At 37.9% G+C, this 16,032-nt stretch overlaps 1 long non-coding RNA gene across 1 annotated transcript; it reads right to left on the bottom strand.

Annotated features, from left to right (window-relative positions):
- Window positions 1-327: 327 nt before the first annotated feature.
- Window positions 328-1,566, bottom strand: LOC120423328 (uncharacterized). Its single transcript, XR_005606223.2, has 4 exons — window positions 981-1,566; window positions 841-915; window positions 661-773; window positions 328-584 (listed from the first exon to the last, which is right to left on the bottom strand). It is a non-coding gene; the product is annotated as an uncharacterized LOC120423328 (long non-coding RNA).
- Window positions 1,567-16,032: the final 14,466 nt, after the last annotated feature.

Genomic DNA, 16,032 nt, shown 5'->3' with positions numbered 1-16,032 from the left:
TTTGCAGCGCCAATTCAAAAGGTGTAGTCTCCTGTTGCACCAATGTAAAATATATAAAAAAAAACGAAGTTGACTTTATATCTGTCGGCCGGTACTAGACCAAGTATTCTTTTTAACTACAAGGACTTCGCCTCCGTGTTTGAGTAAGGCACAGAGCGACGGCGCCGGATACCCATATTTACACTTAGAATTCGGACCAGCAAAACATATGTAAAATATACCAAAGTATTATTTATTGAGTTTAAAGATTGACTGTTAGCGCCCTTTTGCAATCTAAACAAGCACCCCATGCGCCCCTTTCGAGAAAACCCTCCCCTTTCGAAAATCCTGTGCACGACCCTGGTTGGCGGGCCTAATCTAGGTGTGGGGAGTGTGTGTGTGTGACGTGTATCCCACGGCGGCTGCGGCTTCTTCGATGAACTGCCCGGGCAAAATCCGCGACGGTGACCAGTGCCCAACACCGGTCATCCCCAGCGTTCCACGCCGTATTACCGTAGCAGGACGCCAACCACGACACGTTCCACAGCATCACGGCTCCAGCCGACATGGTGAAATTAGAGTTGAATATGGATAGAATAGAAGGCCTGCCGGCACAGGGTGGCGTTAGTTACAGTCACTACTTCGCTAGTTCTTCACTCCGGTCATTTCAGGCTTGCTTACCGATCTCCTGTGTCGATTCAATCTACTCGACAAGCTCCATTGTAGTTACACACAGGCAGTAGTTGTTCTCCCTGCACATGCGGTGCAAACTGCGTTCGATGTTGCGACTATCACTACACATGTTTAAGCATAATTAAATATCGGTCAACTTCCACCTAACTAGGGCAAGATCAAGATTACCTGCCCACTGTGGCCTCGTGGCTGTTAAACACAGTGCCGCAGATCAAGTATTGGCCTTCTTAGGCCAGCCACGCTCTATCAAGATAGAAAATTAAGTTATAACAAAAGATCCACTAGCGACCACGCGGTCAACCACGTACACCAGTCAGACTCCTAATTTGCACACTTCTCCGGACGAGTCTCGTGGGCCTCCAGAACGAAGAACCGGTCTGCTTGACTTTCAACTGGTAACTGATGTCGATGTTAGTGCGCCCCACGCCTATATCGGTTCGCAATCGGCTTCGGTAGCTCACTCTCTCCCGCGGGATTACACAGTCGCGTGATTGTAGAGATAACAGTTTCACGGTGGAGCACTGCGAGTATTAGTGTTGGCTACTAGTGTGGTTGTGCTAGAACCTCGATCGGCCTTCTGCTGTTGAGTTTTGTCCATTTGCACATGACACCCGTCTAATGTGCACTTGTTTCAACCCGGTAGGTGAGAGTGTAGTCGCTTCAGTCGTGGCGCGCGAAAGGGGATTACGCGGATAAGAACACCCAACACTTGTCTATGGGTGATCTGACGACGATCGTGTATTGTGTGCGTGTTGTCGAGAGTAGTGGAGTATAAATTTATGATAAGACAAAGACAACTTCAATGTTTTATTAAATTTGGGATGTCTAGGGGAACACACCTATTTATTTTCTCGGATATAAAATCATCTGCTTGTCTGAGTTATGAGTGGCAGGTTACAAGGTTTTTGCCACTTGAGCGCCCATTTTGTGAAGAAAAAAAAAATTTACCATTTAATATAAATTTGCAAAAACATTGCGCCCCTTAATCACATATTTTTATATTTTAATTCAAATATTCTGGTTATTCTGTAGTTCTACATTTACTTTTGTCGCCCTTTATGTTTGAATAATAATGAGGATTTTTTAACGGACATGAAATTTTTGTAAATCTGCGTCAACCCCTAGGTACGGCGCTGAATGTTAGTATTTTTTTACAGCAGCAAATCGTCTGTTGTGTGCTATCTTGTGACAACGACCATTTAGTGCTTTTCGAGAAAATCGATTTTTAAAGTTTGATGGTAAATAATTTCAAAAATATGAAAGATGGAGTCAAAGTTTTTGAAGCAATCGGTTCAAATACTATCGCTAAACAAACGCTCCAAGTTTCAACTAATTTGTTCACACCAGTTAAAAGATACAGTAAATTATGTAAACAAAAATCTGAAAAGCACGTGTCACAAGTGAAAGTAAAATTGTACTACGTGTCACAAGTGTGCACAGAATTCCCATACAAACTAAAATTAGCTCAAATCAATGGTTTAATTGACTTAATCAGTGTATTTTCAAAAACAAAAGACAGAATTGCTTTAAAAAAATAAGTATCAACACAATTTTTTGAAAAAAATTAAAAAATGTCCACATTTTCCAACAACATGTATCAAAAGTGTGCACGATCATTTTGATGATAAAATGGTCTAAGTCACAAGTGTGTTTTGCGATATCCGGGCAACGGAAGCGAATTTCCAATATCGGATTAAAGCATCTTGTAGTGTTTGTTAAGTATAGTAAAATGTTATCATTAACTCATTTTCGACCAAAATAGTCTATGTCACAAGATAGCACACAACAGAAGAAATGTGGATATTTTCACTTTGAACAGAACATTTCTTCGATTTTTGTCATGGAATCACCCTCTTCGAATCCGAACTTCTAGCGCACTGTTTTGCCAAGAAACCGTGAACCAACAACACCAACGACCAACCCGCTAGTCAGTGCAGTACAACATCAAATGAGACTGCCTACTGACCATCTAGCCAGGCAGTGTGGTGGCAAGAATCCCGGAGAAACACTGGGAAAGAGATTGTGACTTGAAAAGAAGCCCAAACCCGGGAACATGACCACGGTCATTTCCAGTATTAGCAGCAGAATGCATTGCATTCCGTGTTGGCGTGGCGGTTTCGCAATTGTTGTATTCCGGGTTGTACCACAGTTGTACCGTTCTCTACGGCTGGCCATGGTGGCAACTGGGTTCTTTACGGAAATGGGAAGACTGCTGGTAAATTGGGACAGTGAAGAGATAGGATGAAGGTTCTTAAATTTGATTAGAAAATCTTAAATCTTTTCAAAACTATGTATTTTCCAGGACAATGCTTGTATTTGTAAAAATGACTGTTTGACCAAGTCCTGGTAGATAACACATCGTGTCACCCCTTCAGAAGATCCTTATGCAGCGTTCAGGATTAGCTGATGCTCTTCTAGCAGGAGTTACAAAAAAGTGCGGCCCTAGCTGTCATCCATCATACCTCGGAGAAGACGGGAATAAAACAGAAAAAAATACACACATAACCTCTATAAATAAACTTTAACGACTCAAAACCAACGACTTCGTCCCAGAACTCCCCAGAAACAAGTCCTGTGAGGGTAAAATCTTCCACTTCACACGTGTTCAGTACACCGACACATACACTTCTTGCTGGTATCATGGTTTTCACATGCATTACCAGGATGAGTCGTGTTTTTCCCGGACTCTCTATTGTTTTGCCCGGAGGGAAGACGGCAGCACCGTGGAGCACTTTATTTTTCCAGCTTGGTGGCAGGGGGTAGGCTGAAAGGGAGTGTTTCAGGGGACCACTCAGTGCCGCACGAAGCTGGACACCCTGCACTGGCTGGGCTGGCAGGAGACCAGAGGAGTTACTTAGGAATTTTAAGATTATTATCTTTGTAAAAGTTATTCGAATTTGAATAAAAATTCTTAAAAAATAAATTATTTTCTAGATTTTTTAAAGTTACTCCCTCAAACGCCCCTGGTTCCCAAGGTTTCGGCATCATGATTCCCTTCCGGAACCAGTAAGTTGTCGTACGGTTCGTGCAAACCACCGTGCCCAGTACAAAAGAGGGGCCGAGCTGGACCTGAGACTGGATCTGGAACTGGCCACACGGACCGGCCCCTGTGTTTTGCCTTTTCGCCCTCCTAAGCTCACGTATAGTTTATCTTTGCCGCATACACGGCCGGCATAAAGATGAGGTTTCGCTTGGCCACGTCACGGAGCTGCCAGAGAAGTGTCTGGGCGGTTTGTCCCAGGGTCTGGGGGTAGGATTCACAGCAAAAAAAAGTTGAATTTTGGAATGTTGAAAATTTGGTTGGTTGAATATTAATAATTTTTTGAGTAATATTACTCAAAAAATGTGTAAAAATGTGAACCTGATGAATATTCATCAGAAACTGATGAAAATTCATCAATTCCTGATGTAATATTACACATATTTTTTGCCACAAAATCTGTCACCATTTCCTGATGAATATTACCATCATTTTTTTTTCTGTGTTGTTCAAGGATTTTGAAAAAGATCAAATTAAGCTCTAATGAGCTTAATTGAACCACATTTTTATCCAATATCTATCGATCACTTCTCACAAGAGCCATCTAGTTGTAAACGTGCGCATCGATTCAAGTATTTGATAGTGTGAGTGCAAACTGTTTTATGTAACTGTCAAACTGGCGTGAATGAGCGGTGGTGAGTTTTCAACACGGGGATGCTACGGCTGTCATCTGCATACAATTTCACTGAAGCCTAAAAAGTACCAAAGTTTTGGTGTCTAGTGTCAAAATTATGGGGAGTAACATGACGAAAAGGGCGCAAAATCGAAAGGACGAAAATATTTTGTTTCTTTATTTTTGTTTCGTTAGTTAAAATGAAATTAAATGTGTACCATTATCCCGGGCAAATCGGGACACATGGGGGGAATTGGGAAGTGATTTTAGCAATTTTTTTGCACACTATTTCAATATTTTTTAATGGTTTCAGTTAGAATAGACACAAAACAACAAAATTAGTTTCGTTGGATTTGAACAATTGGGATGCTTCACCCTTCATTTTGTAGCATTTTTAAGCCTTGTTTAAGAATTTTGAGACTCAATTGAAATTTGCCTCAGTTGCAAATATTTTCATTTTTTTAGGTATTTAAAAGTTCAAAAGTTGTGTCCAGATTTGTTCCACTTTCCATTGAGCTAGAGTGCTCATATTTAGCCCAGATGTTAGTTGTATAAGTTCAAACAACCCCTGAATCAGGCAGATTGGTGAGCTCCACAACGTCCCTAACAATGGGCTATGTCCTGTTCGTGGACTCGCTCTTAAGGTTTCCCAACAACATGGTTGAGCTCACATATTGGTTTAACCGCCTCAAATTGTAGATTTAAATTAATATTATGATGATCTGTAAGTTCATTGGCCAAATAAGAATTTGCAGAAGACATTTCAGAGGATTTGAAAAAGACACCTGCTGGGAAGCTTTGCCTGAGACCTGATGCTAAACATATATTGTTATTGGCGGCATTTTTGGTTTATTTTAATAAAAAGAATCATTATGAGCAGCTACAGGATTTTTTCCAAAAAAAAAAATAAGATTTATTATATTTTGATTTGTGACCCTCTGAAATGTTATTCCCGAAACAGCGCCACCAAACATTTGGTGGCGGCTTCAGCAAGCTACGTCAGTATCACGGGCCTGGTTTTCAACCATTCAAATTGACCGTTAAATTACCGATTCATGGGATTCAAACGAGATTTACGCCTGTTGGCAGTGTTTGAGCAAAGTGCAAAATGCATTCCAACATTTTCCGTAAAATCTACGTTACAATTCGAACATCCCACATCTTCGCAAATCTCTTCGGGTGTTTCTTTTGTACTGGGACTCTCCGGGAACATCCCGGCGGTCGACGGTGGCGGTCGGTTGGTCTATCTCGGTGGTTGGTGTTTAATTTAAAACATGCACTTGTTTATTCTCCTGCTGATTCATTACCAGACGAAGGGCCCAGACTATACGCTGCCAGCCTGAATTAAGCGTCCAAGCGTGAAAATATGGTTAAATAACTGTGTTGTGGGTGTTTTTGGTGTGTCTGTTTGTGTGTGGCGTGGTGGGCCTAAGTTCAACAATTACAACGAAGCCCTCCTTGTCTAGAATAAGCTCTAGTCTGTACAACTGCGCTGAATCATGGCACTTCATAACGCTAGGATTAAGAACAACAGTACCGTATTCACTTTTTATGACTTTCTCCGTCTAATTTTTGGTCCACACAACTAAATTCAATTTGGCAACGTGTCGTCGTCGTGTGCTTTGCATGATAAGTACTTTTCCAAGCTGCAGACTCCTGCACACACTCACACATACTACTCTCGGTACTATTCTCTTATTCATCGAACCGAAAAGTTAATTCATGTCAACTGCAACGTTTGTCAATTTATCCTGAACAAGTGCTGCAGCCAACCGAAAAGCTCCATTAACAATCTCCATTCAGCACAGACATTAGAATTAGACCTTCTGTGTGTGTGTGAATTTGTGAGTGTGAAAGTCGACGACGAAACAGGACTCGGAAATGCGGTGCAAGGACTCACACCAGGAACCAGACGCCCGAAAGTCAGGTCCCGGAATTGAAAGCCCCCGTGTTGCAAGGGTAGGGGAGGGGGTTCTCTTCATTTCCTAAATTGAATTTAGTTATTTAGAAAGTGTTTGAAAGCGTGTGAGTGGGTGTGCGCTTTCGCAATTGCAACCACTTTTCTTTCATTGATAAACTTTCCACAGTCACACACAGCCGCCACCCGTCCGCTTTGACGAGCGGGACACAGGATGTCCTGTTTCACAGAGCATGGCCGGCTGCACTTTCTCGTCATGTCAGATGAATCCCCTTCAAACTGGTTCACAAAGGTTCTTCACATTCTCACACGTTTTTACTAGGAAAACTTGTGGTGTCTTTTGATCTCGCGCAGACGGAAGTATCTTTGCTGTTGGTGCGATTGATTCACGACTTCTGCGTAAAGTAATTGGTCTAAGCTACGCACAGTAACACGAAAAACCAACCCGTCGCGGTCGTGCTATCTTAACGCACGTACACAAATTGCTCTGTATCAGAAAGTGGTTGAAGACAAAATTGTAGGAAATTTTACGAGTTTTCTGAAAAAATACACTGATAAAAAAAGCACAAAAAATGTCCAAAGAATCGAAAAAAGTGTGGCTTTTTCCAACATCACAGGCTATATCCACTAACAATTAGAACGAATAAATAGTCGACAACTCTTGAAGGGGACTTTTAAACTTAATCTAATCTAATCTTACACAAACGCAGCCAGTCCGATGAAAGCATGCGAGCAACACTCTACGAATTCTGTCTTTTTTTGTTATTTTTTTTTAATCCGACTGAAACTTTTTTGGTGCCTTCACAGAAAAAAAAAATGATGGTAATATTCATCAGGAAATGGTGACAGATTTTGTGGCAAAAAAAATGATTAATTTTACCCCAGAAAATGATGAATTTTCATCAGTTTTTGATGAATATTCATCAGGTTCACATTTTTACACATTTTTTATGTAATATTACTCAAAACAAGAGGTAATATTCAACCTACCAAATTTTCAACATTCCAAAATTCAACTTTTTTTTTCTGTGTTCTGTATGCTCAAAGAAGCCATTTTGCATCATAAGTTTGCTAATATACTTTTCCATACACATTTGGTAGCTGTCCATACAAAAATGATGTATGAAAATTCGAAAATCTGTATCTTTTGAAGACATTTTTTGATCGATTTGGTGTCTTCGGCAAAGTTGTAGGTAAAGATAAGGATAAGATTTTAATTTTTTTAATTAGTGACATGTTTGCCCACACAAAATATTTTTGAAAAGCTGAGAAAATTCTCTATATTTTGCTTTTTGAACATTAATGATACGACCCTTAGTTGGATAAGTGCAGTGCTTCTGGGGACGCGCATTCCTATTTTTTCGCGATGATTTTCGTCTCTTTTGTGTCGCTGTTTGTGAGCATGGGGTGATTGGTAATTATAATTAAATAATGGCATCATAGGTGCAGTGCTTCTGGGGACGCGCAGTCCTGTTTTTTCGCGATAAAATTCGTCTCTTTTGTGTTGCTGTTTGAGTTCAGATTATGTTCCACCAGTGCAAGCGGATGGTTGTGTTTGTGTGCAAAGTGAAGAAAAAAATCAGGATTGTGCCTGCAAGAATGGTGAGTGAAGGGACGCGTTGGTTGGGGGAAATTATTCAATTATGGTTGTGTTTGTGTGCAAAGTGAAAAAAGCAAAAAAAAAAAGAAAAAAAAAAACAAATCAGGATTGTGAGTTGGATTTTTGCGGTGTTCGTTTTGTGCTGTATTCGGGATCGTGAAAATCGAGAGCGCTGTAGTTATAAAACAAGATCGATCTTGAAAATAATTCATTTTAATCGGTGAGTTATTGTGTGCTTCAAGACCTTTCTTCATTATCGCTGATTGGATGGCAAGTTGACGATTGAGTTCGTTAGGTTTATCGCGTAACAAAATTATTTTGATTCATCAAGAACGTCGTGTGGTGCGCGAGTCTTTTTTGTGTTGAAAAGACCTTCCCATAGCTCCGTAGCTCGGAGGGCTCGACGTCGGTTGTTTGTGTGTTAAGCCCTCTCCATAGCATCGTAGCTCGAGAGGCAACGAAAATCAATACCTTATCTAGCTAACAGAAAGAAGATCGGAAGGCACTTGATGGTTGAGTTCGTCGCGTCTATTCCGTAACAAATTCATGAACTAAATGATTATATAATTAAAAATCAGACTACGCTATCATTGCAGCATTGCGTTTAACACCTCATTTTATAAATAAATATTATTTGGTTTTATCGTTCCACAGCCGGTTGTCTAAGATTAAACCATTTCATTAAAAAATTAACAACAGTTAAACGGGAAGTGTCTCATCCGCAGCATCCGATTGTTTGCCTTGAGAATAAAATATAATACCTTTCAACAAACACTATGCATCATCATCTTCTATGATGAATCCTGACCAAACACCCTATCCTACTAACAAGTTTTCAGGTTCCTGGCGCTCGTGGGGTGTAAGCACAGAGTAAATCAGCTGCCCTAGAAGCAACCTGCGCTAACTAACATTCCCGTCCCTTAAAATCGAGATCTACAAACTGACATGGCGGGCGCCGTTGGTGGCCAATCACTGTTACCTATTCGCAACTGATCTTGTTTTGGCAATCATGGTGTTTTATCTTTTCATCGCATTCATACATGCTGTTGATAAGGGAAATACCACTTGATAGTCGAAGCATATGATCAGTAGTGCTGAAAGGATATTACGGTTCTGTTCAGCAACGGAGAAGGACAAGCATGGGTGGGCTCTCATGCTCATGCTCATGCTAATTAATGATACGACCCTTAGTTGCTGAAATTTTGCCATGCAAAGGATTAAAATTAGGAAAATTGATGTTTTCTAAATCTCACCCAAACAACCCACCATTTTCTAACGTCGATATCTCAGCAACTAATGGACTTACGTTTCAAAAGGGCCAAATATTCAATATTACACCCTTTTGAAATGTTAATCTTGATTTAAATTTTTTGAAAATATTGTTTTCGAAAAGACCGGAAAACTTCACGAATGTTTCATGTTTTAACATTGAAAATCGGACCATTATTTGCTGATATATCGACGTTAGAAAATGGTGGGTTGTTTGGGTGAGACTTAGAAAACATCAATTTTCCTGTTTTTAAACCTTTGCATGGCAAAATCGCAGCAACTAAGGGTCGTATCAACAAAGTTCAAAGAAGCAAAATATAGAGAATTTTCTCAGCTTTTCAAAAATATTTTTTTCAAAAGTGGGCAAACATGTGCACTAATTTATAAAAATGAAAATCTTTTTTTTCAGTGTAGTCCTTGTCTATACCTACTACTTTGCCGAAGACACCAAATCGATCGAAAAATTCCTTCAAATGATACAGATATTTTAATTTTCATACATCATTTTTGTATGGACAGCTGACAAATTTGTATGGAATATTAATGAACAAACTAATGATGCAAAATGGCTTCTTTGGGCATTCCGAAGGCATTGAAAAAGTTTCAGCCGGATTAAATAATAAAAAAAAAAAATAAAAAAATGTGTAAGTTTGGAAGGTGTAATTTTGGAAGGTTGAATAATACCTCTTTTATGATGTAATTTTACCTCAATTTAGACTAAAAAGTGACATTACATCAGAAAAGTGGTAAAATTACACATTTTTTCTGACATAAAAGATGTACCCCTTCCCAGAAGTAATATTACCATGGTTTTTTTTTATACTGTGTGTATGTAAAGTGCTCGGAATCATATATACAAATGGATAAAACCCTTTCAATTATAATTATTTTTTGACAAAAATTACAGCGCTGTAGCGTGGTTCACGAATATATGATAAAGACAAAAGTGTTCAATTGTGTTTGCATTAACCGGAATTTTAAAGTACTATGGCCCCAGAAGCTACACAGTAAAAAAAATGTGTAAAATTGGAAGGTGTAATTTTGATAGGTTGAGTTTTTCCCCTTTAATGATGTAATTTTACCACAATTTAGTCTATAAAAGTGGCATTACAACAGAAAAGTGGTAAAATTACACATTTTTTCTGACATAAAAGATGACCCTTTCCCAGATGTAATATTACCATGATTTTTTTACTGTGTAGCCTGAAAATTTGAGCTCATTTGGTTAAGGATTAGTTGCTCCAGTTTTGATCTGAAGTTAGTATTTAATCAATTTACTATGGAGAATTGTAACTTTTAACATCTTCTTATAGAAAATATGTCAAATTTTCCTATTCTTAGGTTTCTTATAGAAACAACTTTGTAGAACATCGCAAAGTGCTAGAAATTGAAAATTTTAAAACATGCTCAAAAAATTAACCTGTATCTTTTCGGGATCAACTTCTAGAGCATTGCAATGTTCTACAAAGTTGTTCCCCGGATCAAATCCTACACAGAAAAAAAATCTTGCTAATTATATCTGGGAAGAAGTGAATTTTATGTTATAAAAAATGTATAATTTTACTTCTGAAAAGGTGTAATTTTACCTCTTTTCTGGTGTAATGCCACTTTTTCATTCTAAATTGAGGTAAAATTACATCATAAAAGAGGTAAAATTCAACCTTCTAAAATTAAACCTTCCAAATTTACACAATTAAAAAAAACATGGGGACCTAAATGTTCATCCTTCCCCTCGAGTTGAGCCTGCGCATACATTTTGTTTGTCGGTGTTATTTTTCGCTGGATTTGGCAAGTGAACGGATATAAATCATTCTTTAAATAGAAGTTGACAATAAATAATTCAAATATATATAATGCAGCTCAATTAACAGCATATTAACATTTAATTAATTCCAAAGTCAAAAATATTGTAATAAAACTGTGTTCGAAAATCTTGAAAGATGAACCAATACTTGGATGCAACTCTCTCAAAGCAAAAAAAAAAAAGAAGATAAAGACTTGAGCCCTTTTCTTTGCTTTGCCGGATCGGTTCGTGCGCTAAACAGATTACGGTGTACATAATTGAAAGACTTGCCTTTGTCAAGCTTTCCTTCACGTCGGTCTTTGGCCAGAACCAGGCGATAGTTTGGGGTTGGATGCGGGTTGCCAGTATCCAACGAAATATTATTTTTTTAATTTTGAAGATTATTGCGATGAAGCGATGAATTTTGATTGCTTGACATTTTAAGCAAAATTTAAAGAACGATATTTTTTATACAATTTCTGGCAACTCTGCCATTTCTGCCAGGACCCCGGCATCACGGGCCGCTTTTCCCATTGGGTGCCACACGTTTTTGCTCTCCTCCGTCCGGGAGAAAGGAGTGGTGCCTACTTTTCGCGAAAACTCCATTCAATTTGCAAACAACACTCATCCCCCTCTCTCTGTCTCTCTCTCACTGTTCTCTCGTTGCACTGGAAAAGCGCGGGAAAAACCTTTTCCGTGAACACGAGTACGGGACCAACACTATGGCGATGAATTATGAATTAATTTTATCTACGTTGTTCCCAGAGGGTCCTCTTTTGAGCAGCAGCACCAGCTTCAGAGTTGTAGTGATGGAATTTCCTTCTGTGCTCTTCCGGGACTTTTCCCCGGGTGGTGGGGAGGAGTAGGCCGTGTGGCCATTCTGCCATCACTTCGGGAGAAAACACACCCTGGAGTTAACGGCGGAAGTAAAAGCTATAACACTTTTGCCATGCAGTTGCCATAATTTTTCGACCAACTTTTCTTTCACCAGCTTTTCTCCCTGAAGCTTCTGCTCAATCCAGTAGTTTGGCAGGCAGTTTGGTGGAACATTCTGTTGGGAAAATGCACCCCCTTCTCCCTCACTTCATTGACGCAGGCCCAGCATTAGAATCCAACTTTGCTTCAATCTTTTGTTGGTGCCGAAATTATTTTCATCTTTACGCTCATTACTTGCATCATGCAAAACATCTCTCGGAAAGTTGTGCGCCAGCAGCTCAACAAAATTGGGCCAACAAAAAACAGGGCTGGGGATGAGTTAGGGTGGGCCTTCCGGATTGGTGTCGAAAATCGTCCGCCCACCACACACACCAAAGTTGTACACAAGCCGGAACTACGACGTCCAACCCCCTCGAGGGGGAATGGAAAAAGCAGAGTTAGTTGTTGGATGCATCGGAAACGATGTTGACCTGCGCAAGGCTGGATTGAGTTTCATTCAATTTTATTTTATCAAAATTACAAAATTTGCAGATAAAAATACGACGAGCGCTGAAAAAAAAACAAGTTTTGCAACGAGTTGTTTGTTCAAACCCCGATTTAAAGGGTTCCTGTTTTGCAAACTTTCACCAGCTTCAGGGAAACCGATTAGGGTGGCCCATAATTTCCCTATCACCCTCCCAGTGGAGAGCGGAGCTTCGGGAGTTGCCCCAAAAGCTCTATTGGCCAACGCTGAACGTGGCGTGGCAGCTGCTTTTTATGATCCGCGTGCCACTTTGCGTTTGAGAGAATATTCCTTCGTTGAGCTTTTTTCTGGTCTGGTTTTTAAAATGTGTGAACATGTTCTTGTGCCTTAACGGGGCTTTCTGGTGCAACGATGCAACCGTCTTTGGAAGGCAAAGTGAATGGATTTTCTTGGGAAAGCTCAACCATAATAAGTAGAGCAGAGTTTAAAAGCAGCACTCTTTCAAAATGAGCGATAAAACATGTTGCAAAAATGGGTACAAAAGCTTGACGAGTGGTTGCAGTAACAGTTGGCAGCACAAATAAGTTCTTTGAGAACGGATGTTTTGTTCATTTTCAATTTGGTGAAATCTATGCATCCCAGTTTCTTTATTTTTATTAAGCTGAAGAAAACAAAAAAACAAGTTTTCAATCAATTTTTGATCTTTAAAAAGCATTGCAAAGAAGAACCCTTAAAATTTTAGAAAATTTTAGGTTTTGAAGTTTTACTTGTTTTATGTGACTTTGCCAATGTTTTTAGAAAGGTAATTTTTAAGGGGTAAACTTCAGCTGTGTTTTGTAAAAACATGAAAAAAATAGATAGGCAATAGGTAATGATAGGAGGTGGTGGAATAGGCCAAATACTATCAAAAACAAACATAAACTAAACAAGATAAATGCAAATTAAAATGCTAAAAATAAAACAAGAAAAGCATAAAACAAGAAAAGTAAAGTTATCAGAACAAAAGTTGCCTAAAATGTTTGTGACATATATTTTTTATGTTCTAAACTTTTGTAATTAAAAAAGCAATTTTTGCAATTGCTTTTAAGGTAAAAAGTTAAGATCTGATAGTGCGTTTATACACATTGACTCGAATTTTTAAAAGCAGTTTTCAGGAAAATAATGCATCAAAAGTTCTGTAAGTTGCAGTATATAAATGAAGGAATGTAGCAAATCCTTTTAGGGATGTAAAATTAGTACCCCTCCCAAGGGCCAATTTCCCGCCGTGAAACAAAATTCCCGTTTCCCGGGAAATTTGGAAATGTATATGTTTGTATATGCAACATTTTGAAAATATATGGGAAAACATATACAATATAATCGACAAAAATATTTAATTTAATTAAATTCATTTTACTAATCGAATCGCGATAAAAAAAAATCTTATTTTTTTATTTTCGTCTTTAAACATCAAATTTGAGTTCTGTTAGCCCATTTCAGTCAAATTTGAATTTGTTATGACCGCCATTTCGGTCGCCAAAAATTATAAATCAATTTTGAGTAGTTTATGGCTCATACTTAAGGCTACCAAATCTTGCTGAGCAAAAATTCGTACACTTTGCCGATATGAAACCATGGTATAACAAAAACTGTCAATGAATTATTTATATAAATTACGTTTAATAAATCTGAGAATTAAAAATATAAAACTGTGTCGTTTTTAAAGCTAACAAATTTCACAAAATGCTATCAGAGTGATTATGACTTGCACGTTTAAAAGTATTCATACAATAAACCGTGATTTGCATCAAATCATGATGTTCTTCAATTTTTTTTGTTAAACGTTTAAAAGTTTACGAAATGTCAAGTTTGCTTTTACGAATAATATCGTTCTTAGTGTTTTCACGAACACTTTTCCAGAGTTTTTTTTTTATTGAAAAGGTCGTATAGCATGTGAAACACAACAGTTTATAGGACATTTAAAAAGAAACTCTAGATTTGTTAAATGTTCAAATGTTTTCAAAAAGTTGTAGAAAGCCTTTAGAAATGGAATATATTTAGTAAGGAATTTCTAAAAGAACAATTCTAGAGTATTTTTTAAAAAGGTCCTATCAACATATGAAAGACAATAGTTCAAAAACTCTAGAATTATTGATAATCACACGGTGGGTAAGAAGGGGATTATTATGCAACTTACATGCACCTCGGAAATTCCTTCGGGAGGTTGTTGGGGGGACTATTCTGAGTCAGAAAAATCGATTCCCAAAATATTCTGTCGGTGAAAACTGATTTTATCTCGATTTGAAGTTAAAAAACCTAATATATCACCTAAAACCCCAAAAAATACGTCTAAAATCTCAGGCTAACTCTGGACAAAGAAGTAAATTTTCATCAAGATATCAATTCTTAGTTCCCAAAATATAATCCTGGCATAGTACACCTTAAATCGGTCCATTACTGGAGTCCCAGCGTCATCAGGAGGTGTAAAATAGTGTTATTTCTAAAAAATATTTTCAATTTGCTCTGGTAAATCAACTGTCATGTCTGAATTCAAAAACTAATGTTGTAGCATTGTTGCAAACAAAATGAAGAACAATTTTGCAGAATAAAGTATGACATTTTATCCATTTTCAGTAAAGTTATGTCTATTTTTGTGGGAAAATTGTTGCCAATTTTCAAAATTCTTCGATATTTAACTTATTCCTGTTATAAACAGCTACTACGATCATTCTCATTAGGATGTGGGTAATTCTCCGCCAACTCACACAGCAGTTGCCCCGACCCCTCTTCGATTTGCGTGAAACTTTGTCCTAAGGGGTAACTTTTGTCCCTGATCACGAATCCGAGGTCCGTTTTTTGATATCTCGTGACGGAGGGGCGGTACGACCCCTTCCATTTTTGAACATGCGAAAAAAGAGGTGTTTTTCAATAATTTGCAGCCTGAAACGGTGATGAGATAGAAATTTGGTGTCAAAGGGACTTTTATGTAAAATTAGACGCCCGATTTGATGGCGTACTCAGAATTCCGAAAAAACGTATTTTTCATCGAAAAAAACACTAAAAAAGTTTTAAAAATTCTCCCATTTTCCGTTACTCGACTGTAAAAAAATTTGGAACATGTCATTTTATGGGAAATTTAATGTACTTTTCGAATCTACATTGTCCCAGAAGGGTCATTTTTTCATTTAGAACAAAATTTTTCATTTTAAAATTTTGTGTTTTTTCTAACATTGCAGGGTTATTTTTTAGAGTGTAACAATGTTCTACAAAGTTGTAGAGCAGACAATTACAAAAATTTTGATATATAGACATATGGGTTTGCTTATAATCATCACGAGTTATCGCGATTTTACGAAAAAAAGTTTTGAAAAAGTTGGTCGTCATCGATCATGGCCGTTCATGGTAACTCGCGACAGACACGGACGACGAAACAAAGAGAAACGCAAAAAGTAACTTTTTCAAAACTTTTTTTCGTAAAATCGCGATAACTTGTGATGTTTATAAGCAAACCCCTTATGTCTATATATCAAAATTTTTGTAATTGTCTGCTCTACAACTTTGTAGAACATTGTTACACTCTAAAAAATAACCCTGCAAAATTAGAAAAAACACGAAATTTTAAAATGAAAAATTTTGTTCTAAATGAAAAAATGACCCTTCTGGGACAATGTAGATTTGAAAAGTACATTAAATTTCCCATAAAATGACATGTTCCAAAATTTTTTACAGTCGAGTAACGGAAAATGGGAGAATTTTTAA

This window comes from Culex pipiens, chromosome 2, assembly GCF_016801865.2.
Source record: "Culex pipiens pallens isolate TS chromosome 2, TS_CPP_V2, whole genome shotgun sequence".
NCBI classification, from domain to species: Eukaryota; Metazoa; Arthropoda; class Insecta; order Diptera; family Culicidae; genus Culex; species Culex pipiens.
The sequence above is the reverse complement of the archived record's forward strand: the minus strand, read 5'-3'. Positions and strand labels throughout refer to the sequence as shown.